The sequence below is a fragment of the Cavia porcellus genome, unplaced genomic scaffold (genome assembly GCF_034190915.1).
Source record: "Cavia porcellus strain 051 isolate PalLab524CR breed Dunkin Hartley unplaced genomic scaffold, mCavPor4.1 scaffold_46, whole genome shotgun sequence".
Taxonomy (NCBI): domain Eukaryota; kingdom Metazoa; phylum Chordata; class Mammalia; order Rodentia; family Caviidae; genus Cavia; species Cavia porcellus.
In genome coordinates, this window is record NW_026947529.1 from 4,211,564 (window position 1) to 4,223,957 (window position 12,394).

Below are 12,394 nucleotides of genomic sequence, written 5' to 3' on the forward strand. Positions count from 1 at the left end.
AAGCCAAGCAAGCACCTCCATTCCCTGGTAAGTGGTGGTGGTGTGGCAGACTGCGGCCCATCCACGGGGCCAACCAGCAGAAGCTCCTGGGATCCATGCCATGTTGGAACTTAGGACACTGGGAAGCCAAGCAAGCTCCAACTCTCCCTGGTAAGGGTTGGCAGTTTGGTAGAAAGTGGCCCTTCCAGGGGGAGAACTAGCAGCAGCTCCTGAGTTCTGTGCCATGTTGGAACTTAGGATGCTGTGAAACCAAACAACCAGCCTGTCTCCCTACTAAGCAATAGTGAACCTACTGATGCCTAGAATCAAACACCCTACTTCCCCTACACCTCTTCTCCTGTCAACCCCCGTTAGCAAATGGGAACCAGAAATCTGAGCATCTCCTGGGAAGTTGACCATAGCAAATAAGGGGGACTTCCTTCTACTATCTCTATGAAGGCAAATATTTTTAGTACTGTTTTTCTCTATTCTGACTAATGGTACTGCCCTATTCAATATTCTGTTTTGATAAGTTCTATAATGTTCTGTATTTCATCTCATTTTGATATACGTGATGAAAAGAATAACTATTATAAAGATAATGAAATATACTGTGATATCTATTACTTTTATCCCAGTAACTTGTTGTGAAGTTGTGTAACAATTTCACTGTACAATCTTCGTTGGCCTTATTCTGCTTTGTTCTGTTATGTTTTACCACTTTCAAAATTAAAAAAAAAGAAAAAAAATCTCATCAATCACTTTGATAGACTACAGATGATGTCTATTCAAATCTCATTTAAGCCAGTGAGTACTTTGATCTTAATATACTTAAGTAACATTTTGAAATATGAATTTGGTTTCATAGAACAAAACATAAATAAAATCAAATATGGTACATAAATAATAAAATGTTATTGGAAAACAGCTGTATTTTAAAAATATGTATATAAAATAAAACCAGGCCCAAGCTGTAAATATAATTCACTGTCACCAAGTGATCACTTTCAATTCAGATATAAGAAATATATCTTGGGAGGCTTGTGAAAGAGTTCTTCCTTGAATTTGGGGCTATCCTAAGTTACAGAGCTGTCTAAAATGGAGAAACCCTGAGTAAAACACCCCACAGACAAAGTGAAACTTGAAAAGGGATTGCATAAGACACCTTTGGTTTGTTTCAAAAAATTCTAGCCATAAAATACAGAAAAATTCCAACAATATTCAACACTTTCTGAGAAACAATGTGAATATCTTCCATACAACAAAGAAAACACTCTCACAATTGGGTATTTAGCTTAGTGGCATGAATGCCTGCCTGGAAATCATAGGTCATGAGTTTGATCGTTGGTACAAAAAAAAAATCAAATTTCACCTTCATGACACTCAGGCATAATTAGAGATAATCTATATTAGACATCAAGCATGGAACACAAAATTCATTGGTTGAGAGGAATGTGGAATACTGATTATTGCCAGAGCTTGATGTTCATCACATCAAGGAAGCAATCAGAACTTTAACTTCATACTTACTCTAAGAACTACCTGAATTTCAGTGAAGACCTTCTCTTTTATGTCCTGCTATTGGCTCCCAGCATCCTGTCAGTCACTACCACATCCTTTCCACACTCCTCTGATCCATCCTAAGCAGAAAACCCTTCATTCCTAACTACTGATATCACTGCAAAATTTCTATGTAGGGCTTCTCCTTTACACCACTTAGTAAGCCCATTGCAGAGGATTTCCATATATAAACTGAACAACCATGCTACTGAATCAGCTCTTAATTCAGAGATGACACCCCTATTCCTTTCCATTCAGAAGGATATCATGTGTCCATGCAAATACCTAAATTTTGGCATTTTTCTATGAGAATTTAACAGGTAGCCCTTTCTGGAATTTGTCCTTCACAGATTTTTACCCTGTGCTTGATAACACTTTCATATTTGCTTCATTTTTCTCAGACTTCAAAACTCTATGGCTGTTCTCACAAACCTAGTCGGTGAGCAGGTGTGCCACCTAAATAATTAAGTATGTTCAGCACTTAATTTACACTGTTCTGTATAATACACAGGATTTCACGAGCTGTTTGGGAAGCCTTTCTCCACTGAGGCACATTAGTACACATCTCTGAATTCTCAGGACCTTTGCCACTACCTGTCATGAGGATGGAAATATGAGAATATACTATAAATATAGGAGATCACTATAAACACTAAAAAGCCCAAGATTAAGTTGAGCAATTGTGGGTATGAGGCACCAGAGATCTGCTACGCTGAGGAAAGTGAACAGAGACCTAGCTCATTACTGGTCTACAAGATACAAAAAGCATTATAGTCAGGGTCTTCCCAAGCTCCTTCCAATGCCTAAGATTGTGGAGTTACCAGGCCTGCAGTGAATTTCAAAGATGATACTTGAGTCTGCTGCTGTCATAGTGAAGCCAGGGTTCTTGGGATCCCAAATCACCCTTGCCAACAGCAAAAGGCAAAAGGGAGAGTGAGTCAGCCATGGCCAATGCTGGAGGACCTCAGGAGCTGAAGCTAATGAAAAACCTGAGGCTCCAGACAGAAGAACTACTCCTAAAATCCCATAACTCGTTTCAAACAATCCTACCTATTTCTGGGCTCCCATCCACAACCTCACCATTCCATGGCTCCAGGATCTCTCAGATTCTTTGTTAATCAGGTCACAGGACATCGAAAGTACTAAATGAGATCCAGCAAGTGTTTTGCTACCAGTATTGTACTCAGAACAGGTAAATCATGCTGAGACACTGGAAGAGACAGAAGTCACAGCCAGCAATGTCCCGCCTGATCGGACAGTTCATATAGCTTGCACCTTCATCACTGATTGACTCCTGCTCTACTGCCCTCCTTCTGAGTCAAGAATAAACAGGGAAAGGAATCCCTCCCTGCAAGGGAGGATCCCAAATGATAGACATAGTGCAGAGACTTGTGGAGCTGCTTTCAACAGTGGTGAACTCAGCTTGACACAGGAGTGTTTGTACTGAAGAGCTTTACCACAGGCTTTTAATTTTTAAATCCATTTTATTTCAAGGAAAAAAGAACAAATCAGCTAAAATTAAAATTTCAAAACATGTCAATCAAGTGGCAGCACTGGTATATCCATTGCACATTGTCATCCCCAGATCATTTACCCAAGAGCACAAGACATCTGTAATCAATTTTCCAAACAGTACTATTACAGCCACCTGAGTTATTGAAATACTATTGGCATGAGACAGGGATAGATCCTCCAAGGAGCCCATGCCAGAGACCAGATACCTTTCAAATATGGGGAAGACTGACACCTCATGCTATGGGCCAAGGTTCAACACAAATGATAAGCAAACTCATCCATATCCTAAGGACTGATGTTCTACATAATTTCCTAGCACTCTGAGGAAGTCAGGTGTCACCATTCAAAGAAATGTATCCTTATCCTAAAGACTAACATTCTAAATAGTTCGTATCATCCTGATGAACTCAGGAGTCACCCTCCCAAACCCCTAAGGGGAGAGTCACAGCTGCCTAAGAATGCTTGCTTTCTATGTGACTCCCTTCCTCCTTTGTTCCCAATTTAATCAACATTAACTGACTATTAATCTTATTGGCTACCATAGCTCTGTTTCATCTTATGCCCATCTGCATTGTGAATTCCTAGTTTTCCTCACCTTAAACTCATTTCACCACATTATTTTACTCTATAAATGTCCCTAGAAAGGACAGTGTTTGGCAACCTGATCAGGACCCCTTCTCTCTCTCAGGTAGCTTTCTTTCTCTCAATAAGTGTATTCTTCTCTTAATATCTGTTGTTCCTAAAATTCATTCTTTGACTTTAGACAACAAAAAACTCATATTAGACATAGTAGACCAGGAGATTTATTCCGCTATAGCAATATCAGAATAAACTTTTCTCTTTCTTGAAGTCAGATAAATCAGTAGTAGTTTGTATCACCCAATGTTGATCTCACCTTGCCAGGGATACTTGCATTGAAGGCCTTTATCCCTGCCTTTAAGTGCTGCTTCTTTTTCTGAACGTGAACTGATCTATAATTTTGGTTTTGGTATGGACAATGCATTAAGGAAATGACTGAAAATATTTCTTATGAATGGTTTACCAACAGCCGTGGAGGAAGACAGATAGCAAAAATTCTTTGTTTTGATTTCCTCATTCAAACCGAAGGATGTACTTCAAAGTGTTTTACCCTAGAAACAATTACAGGACCTCATGGTGGTAGTTCAAAGTGGAAGAAGGGGAAATCAGGGATGCTTACACATATGGCCACTTCCTCCTTTCTCCTTAATTACAACTTCATCTTTCTTTCCCAAGGGCCTAAAGAAAATTCCCATCAGCTCCTAGCATGACATCAATGTCCCCTCCAAGCACCACATCCAGTCGAAAGTCACATATACCCCATATCTCCATAGTCAGTCGGAAAAAAAAAGCCAAACCCTTGGGGGCTGTGGGCTCCTCTCCACATTCTTTAAGTTAAAGGCCACTTTTACATTGCTTATATTCTGCTTCTCTACTGTGCTAATTTATCTCCTCAGTAACTTCAATAATCTAACCCACTTTAAACCTATCTCACGACATGATTTTATTGTATAAAATCCCTAAAAAAGACAGTCCTTTGCTACCAGCTCTGAACCCCTCCTGTTTCTCCCAGACAGAAGCTTTCTGATAGGATTTTTGGTTTAGTAAAGAAGAGAATATAAAATCAAAATGGCCTTTATTCTAAGATGATGGAGAGAACCCCATGAAGACTGGGGTCTGGCTTTTTCTTCTGGAAATGTGTGGGAGGCATACATATAGGTTTTGACTTGGGTGGTGCTTAAAGGTGGCATTGCTGATATGCAAGTAGCTGATTGAGATTCTTTTCTGGCCAAAGGTAAGTTGAATAGGGGAGGGGAAAGTGACTTCAAGGTAAAAGTCACCTATTTCCACCTCATACTTCCAAAATGTCCTATTTAGAGCAAAATACTTTCACTTTTTTCTCTCAATAAATATATTCTGCTCTTCAACTCTGTTGTTCCTAAAATTCATTCTTGCACTTTAGAGAACACAAACTCATACCAGACATATAAGGTCAGGAGTTTCATTCCACTATATCATGGTGTGGCTGCCTGTATTTCTAACTAACTCAGCTGTCTGTAACTTTAAGAATTGTTTATCAATTTGACTTGGAGTAATTGTAGCAAATAAAATTTTCTTAGTGGATATAGAGAAATATATCATTAAATTGAAAAAATGATTATCACAGTGTTTCTAGCTAGCATCAGCCAACATTTTCAACTTTCAAGTATGTGGGAAAACAAAAAATAAAAACAACTCAGAAAATAGCAATCCTAAAGGGGACATTATATCATTCACTGTAATTGCTATGTTATCTGCAGGTATTTCATAGATCACAAAAGAAATATTGAGCCTATTAAATACCAAGTATCAGTTTCAATAAATGTGCTCATAGCACTGCATCATTGACAACTGTGATTTTTTTTTCTATATGAGGGATTGAACTCATGAACTTGTACTCTCCAGGCAGCTCCTTGCATCATTGTGCTCAATCCCCAGCCCCAACAAATTTAGATACTAAATATGACTATTAGCAATGTTTAATTTGCCATTGACATATTTAGTGATAAATTTTGTAAACCTACATTTTCACAAATGAAATTATTTTCTTTCCTTGCCATTTAAATTACTTTTTTTTTTTTTTTTTAGGTACCAGGGATCAAAGTTACAACCTAGCACTTTCCAGGCATGTGTTTCTGCCTGCTGACCTAAATCCCTGGCCTGCATTAATGAATATTTTTAAATGTTTAAACGTCACCTTATCCATTCAAATAGTATTGTGATTATAGCAAAGGATGTCAATGTACACAGAAATTGATATACAATCAGAGAAGAACTGGAACTTCAAAAAGTCAATGCAAAAAACTAAATACAACAATCATTGCTACAGGCACAGCTGAAGAAAGCCAGACTTGAAGGTGAATATACAGTGACCATGTCTACATGCTCCTGAAGAGATAAAGAACAGCTTGAAATGTACTAAAGTTACCACCACCTCCCCCAGAAAGTTCAGATAAGCCTCAATTACCATACTCAATGACCAGATCAACTGGGCTATTGTTCCCACAAAATGCCTTGGCTCTTTCCACATACCTTTTCTGGATGACTTGTCCCCTGATGAATAATATTTGTAAGCAGCTATAAGCTTATAGGTTGATTGTAGTTTGAGACCCAAACTGTACCCACATTGTGACTATCCTGTATAAATGATACCTGACAATAGGTCTGTGGCCAAAACTCAGAAGACCACTCCTGAAAATTCAGGGCTATTCTCTGTTTTTCAAAAAAAATTTTTGATCTTCTTTTGTTTGTGACTTCATTTCTCAATGTTGTGAGCCATTAAACTTGGTGCATTTGACATCAATCAGGGCAGTACTATATTTCTCTTATTTCAATTTAAATATGAAATGTCTGCTAAAGGCCATGTTCCAAAGTCTGCATTTCAAGCTGCTTGTTTGCCATGAGTTTCAAATTTCCATGAGCTTTTAGAAGTCCTCAGTCTAGTGAACTGCAAATATATTGGAGGAAAGAGATCACTGCTGTGCTGTAGCACAATAGGTGCCATTCCTAAGCCTGTTTGTCACTGCCTCCTGTATGCCTCTACATGGCCTTCGTTTCTCTACAGAATCATTCAATAATTCCCATTTTACTTAAGTCAAATTTTACTCAGCTCTATTGTTGTTTTTTTTTTTTAATAGTTTTTCTGTCTCCTTCATTGTTTATTTTTTTCATTTTAGTTTTTTGATTTAAAGACATAGTCTCACTTTGGCGTTCTGCCCAGCCTTACACTCACTATGTAGGTTAGGCTGTCCTTGAGTATATGGTCATTCTCCTGTTTCAGCCTCTTTATTGCTGGGGAAAAGTGGTGGGCATTACAACACATGGCATTCGTCTTTTTCCTCCTCTCCTTTTCACTATTATTTTTTCATTTCGGTGGCACTGGCATTTAATCCTAGTGTTTGCTTGTGTCAGTAAAGGCTTATGCAGCTTGAGTTGAGTTTCTGAACAACAATATAGGGAGCCAAGCAACCCAACTGAGAAATGTGGAATTACGTTAGGTGGGCTCAGGACCACTTGTATACAGAACCCCCACCCCCATTTCAGGATCTAAACAAGAGGCTCTGAACTGGAAAGTTACAGATGTTTTAAAAGATAGAATCACAAAAAGATCCTGTTGGAAATCATTTAGCTAGAATCTTTTAATAATTTTTGGATAACAACTGTATTCTGCTTCTTTAGTTGAGCAGGTTAATTTTTTTCTTTGGGTACAGCTCATTTTGCTTTTATCCTGGGACTTCTACTCTGAGTGATTTTCCATTTTTCTGGGTGAAATACAGGGCACCAGTTAAATGCAAAGCTCAAGATGGCATCTATTATGCCAAGCTATAACACAGCTAAGTTACAAGGCTCAATATTTTCTAGGGTAAAAACACACATATCTATAACCCCAGCATTCAAAAGGCTGAGGCAGGAGTGCTGTTTTGAGATTAGGGCAAACCTGCGTTCTATAAGGGGTTCAAATCTAGCTGATATACATAGAGAAAACCTGTCTCAATAAAACAAAACTAAACTAAACAAATAAAACCAAACAAAAAGCTGAATGGAGACTGATTTCTTCAAATCTTAATTTCATATCTTGGGGATTAATTTTTTGTATATACACATTTTTGAGACAGCAAATTTGATGCTATATTGCAACTCACAGCTAATGTAACAGCCAAGTAGGTGCACTGATTTTTGTGCTGAGTCACTGCAAGTGTCCCTGTGCACTGTCTCTAAAGCAGAGCTTATAGTGAGAGACTGCAGGCCCAGCATCCATAAAGCACAGAGGCAGACAAATATCTCATGAATCACTTTGAGTACTACAAATGATATCTCTTCAAATCTCATTTAGGTTACTGAGTCCTTTGTTCTTAATATACTTAAGCAGCATTTTGATATTTCAATTTGGTTTCATAGAACAAAACATAAATAACATCAAATATGGTACATAAATAATAACTCAAATGTTCACCAAAAACTACTGTATGTAAAAAATGTATAAACAATGAAACCAGGTGCAAGCTTCAAATTATAGCTCAGTGTCACCAAGTGATCACTTTCCATTCAGATACAAGAAATATACCTTGGGAGGCTGATGCAGGAGAATTGCTTGAGTTACAGAGCTTCCTGAAATAGGAACACAGAGCCTTGACCCGCAGCTCCCATCAGAGCTATTCACAGGAGTCCCTGGACCATGCAGGGCTAAGAACAGAGATTTCTCCCAGAGAGATACTTGCACAACTGTTCAAGATTTCTGTTCAAAAATTTGATTCACAGTACTATTTGAAGCAGGAAACAACTGGGACCCTCCTTAGCCTCCACATAGAGGGTGCACAGGAGAACTGCCTGGAGGGTGCTGTGCACGGCTGCTGGAAGGAACTCTGCCCTGACCCCAGGGCCACAGAGGTGCAGGTCTAGGTGTGACAATCTCATGGCAACACAAGGCTTTCCAAGGGCCAGCCAGTGCACAGGGAATTTCTACTGCAATCCAATGCTTCCCAAAACCAGGACCAGCATGGGGCAAGGACATTTTGATTTCAGTGTGGCCAGTTAGTTAATGAGCAGCCCTGCCTGACACAGCTGTGCAAAGAGTGTCCCCTCTGGGGATAACTCTCGAGCAGGTCCAACTCACTGCCTTTTTCAGATCTGGCAGCAAGGATGTCAAACGAAAGCACGGCAGCTCGAAGTTTGCTCAAACTAAATTGTTTAGTTTCCTTTGAAGAAATGATTGAAAATGCACAAGTCTGGAGAAACACGGCTGAGAAAAGTGCTCTGCATTTTGTGTAAATAAACTGGCCCTTGACAAGATATGGGAATAATGCCCATGAATGGGTCTGCACTGCAGAGGCATAAAATCTTGTGCATGCAGATTCAATAAATGCAAAAGAAAAATGGAAAATAAATGCTATATGTACATGATTTTGCTTTGACATTGCATTGCAGGAAGGGAAATCCCTGTAGCAACCTGGATTTACCCAGTCACATAAGTATACCCAGGGCAAAACCTACCACACCATTCCATCACCCAACTGTGAAAGCTTAGCTGCTCTGCTCCGTGCTTGTTGCTGCTGCTAGTGGACTATTTCTGGTGTTTCTATCTGCACAAGCCATCTGCCCCTCTCTCAGCTTATGGCTGCCATGGTGTGGGTTGGACTATGTGTTTACATAAAATCCTATCATTATTTCAGGATGGGTGGCAGCATCTTGTCTAGTGGAAATTATTTTTCAAGTTTGGGCATAAGAAATCTTAGACAATGTGCTTATCCAATTGAGGGGAAATGAGATTGCTTGAAATAAATGCAAGTAACTCATTTTGTCAGTGGCAGATTCAGTTGGTACAGAAGCCCATATTTTGGAGGTAAAAACACAGGAGTCAGGGTTTTCTTGTCAAGATGCTACAAGGCAAAGAAATATCCCCAAATACAGTTTCTGCTTTGGTTCCCCCATGCTACGAAGCTGCAGAGTGGATTCTGAGCATTCAAGCACATGGTTTTGAACTGCAGTAGAAATTTGTAAGAACTTCACTTAAGTGGGGCATGAAAAGACAAAGAAAGGTTTTTTGCAAAATACAATTCTAAATATATGTTTTAATAAATAAAGAAACCAGAAAAAAAGAACAAAAAGAAAAAGTAATGACATTTTGTCTTTTGTTCCAATGCCATAGTCTCAGTCAGAAAGGAGAGGAGCAAAATTTGCAGACTGGAAAGGTGAATGTGGTCAGTGATCTTGGTGCATGTGGGGTTGAGAGTGTACCCCAACCACTCTGCCAGCAGAATGCATGGAAGCACCTGAAGCCTGGTGGAGGCTGAGGCCAGGACTCAGGAACTGAGGACCCTGGGGCTGAGGAGGCAGAGCCTTGGCTGCACCCTGGCAGGGCTGCAGCATGGATACGGTGGGGGAAAGGGGTGTGAGGCAGGCAGTGCTGGGCTCCTCTGCATGCTGCTCACTCCCTGGGCTGCCTGGCAGCAGGAAGATTCAGGGCTTCTTTGCTGGAAAAATAAACACTGAACCAAATCTCTTGCTGTCTTCTGGCATTAGCAGGCACAGATGCGCACGGTGGCTTCTATGGTGGCTTCTAGCACCACTGCACCATGGAAGGGCTCTGCATAACCTGATGTGTTAGAGATAGTGATAAACAGAATGTTGCCTTTCTGAATATCAAGACTCCTTTACACACACACACACACACACACACACACACACACACACACACACATATAGATAGATAGATATTCAAAGTATGTACTGTGCATTTCATTATATATAATGTAATTAAATCATCCATTTTCACTTACCTATTCAAGAAATTAGCCACTATTTATTGTTAACTAAACTGAATAGAAGTAATATTGAATAGAGAACTATGATTAATTCAATGGAATAAAAAATGGACAAAAAAGAAATAGGCATACCCCCAGGATCATGGTCTGCCATCGATGAGCCCCTCTCTCCTGTCCTCACCTGCTGCATGGGCCTCTGTGTCTTCACTGCTGGGTAGAGAGAGGGCCAGACCATAAACTCTCTGTCATCTCAGGTAACACTGGGGACATGGCCTGAGACATGGTCTTCTTGCCACAATTTCAGTGACTGTAATTTTATAATTGATGCAGTAGCTCTGCTGTGGTACATTCAGTGGTTTCTAACTATTCACAGCCAAGCTGAATAAGATGAGAATATGGGTGTCATCAACCTCATTCTTCATAATGAAGCCTTAGATGTTGAATTTACAGGTTAAGTGTATAAAGGTTGAGTTTCATACTCACAGATTCACACCTGAAGTTTATGCATAGAGTTGCAGCCTGGAAAGGGAAGCCCAAAGCTGTGCAGATCTCTATTGAGATCTGAAGGTGGGGAAGATGGACCAGGCAGAGGTGCTGGACACCATGACACCTAGCAAGAACCATGGCAAGGAAGGCCCAGATTCAGGCCTGCTGATCCATGAGTCAGCTTCTCAGCAAAGCAGCACAGCTTGCAGGCTGGACAGGAGATGGCTGGAACGGTCCTGTTGCCAGAGCTCCTCCCTGCAGGCCTGTAGCCCCTATCTCACTCAGGGGACCTCTGTTCAAGAAGGTCATCCTGTTACAGAGCCCACTTTGACTGAATGTCTTCCACTCCGGTGCAGATCTCAACTGCTGCATGTGGACTCACCACAGCTGTGGAGCAGGACAGTTACTCACAGGGAGCAGTTCAGAAAGTGGGGACACTGCAGGCTGGTCAAGGTATGGAGCCTGAAATAAGAGATGGGCTCAGGACTGCTACAGTTTCCTTCAGTAGAAGCAGCATGATGAGTATATTTTGCTTAGAAAACTAAATAACTGAAAGTAGTTACAAGAATATACACTGTAGGTTTAGTTTGAGGATACCAAAGAGAATGGCTGCATCCCTGAGTAAAATGAAATATGACCCTTAATGGGTGTGTGGTTTCCTTTGGTATCACTGACCCACAGACATCAGGGACAGACACACTGATGAACAGAGCAAAAAATAGAAACAAAAATCAACATCCAAAAACCAAAACAAACCCTTGGAAAGTAAAACTTCAGGGAAAATAATGTTTTACACTGGCCTGGCCTTCTGGAGGGCAGTATGCCCCAAGTAGCTTTAACTTTCACACCTTTCTGGGGGTCAGAATTCAAACAATCATCAAATTGTAGGAGGGGTTAAATAAAAAGAGAATGTGCTTCAAGGACACCAAGCCTCAGTCCCAGTGCAGAAGGCAATTGGAGTGATGCTCTGAAGTGCATGCTGACCACAGTTAAAAATCAGAGAATCTAAAACAGTGTTAATGGGATTTTCAGTCTTACTCTCTGTGAAAGAAACTGCAGGCTAGGAAGGTAGCAGATAGCTTAAATAGATTGACTCTTTCTACAAAGTGTCTAAAATCCAAAGCTGAACATTTTATTCCATGAATACACAACATTGCTATCAATTGCCAATGCAGGATAATGTACACCTGTAATCCCAGCACTCTAGGAGGTTGAGAAAGAATGAGGAAAGATTTAAGCCTAGCCTGGGAAACTTGGAAAATTAGTGAGACCATGTGTTAAAATTTGTAAATAATGTTACAAATGTATGAAAATATCAATCATTTAGAAATCCCAGTGCAAGGTACATTAACCACTATTAATCTATAATTATTTTTACCATTTTATAGACACAGAAAGAGTATCTTTACATGATTCTTATTATTATTTCAAAAAAGATGTAATCCCTTGATCCAATTCTCATTCAAAATATAAATTTAGGACAGAGAAAATAGGAATGAAATTCTCTTTATACTGAGCTACTCATATCTTAACAG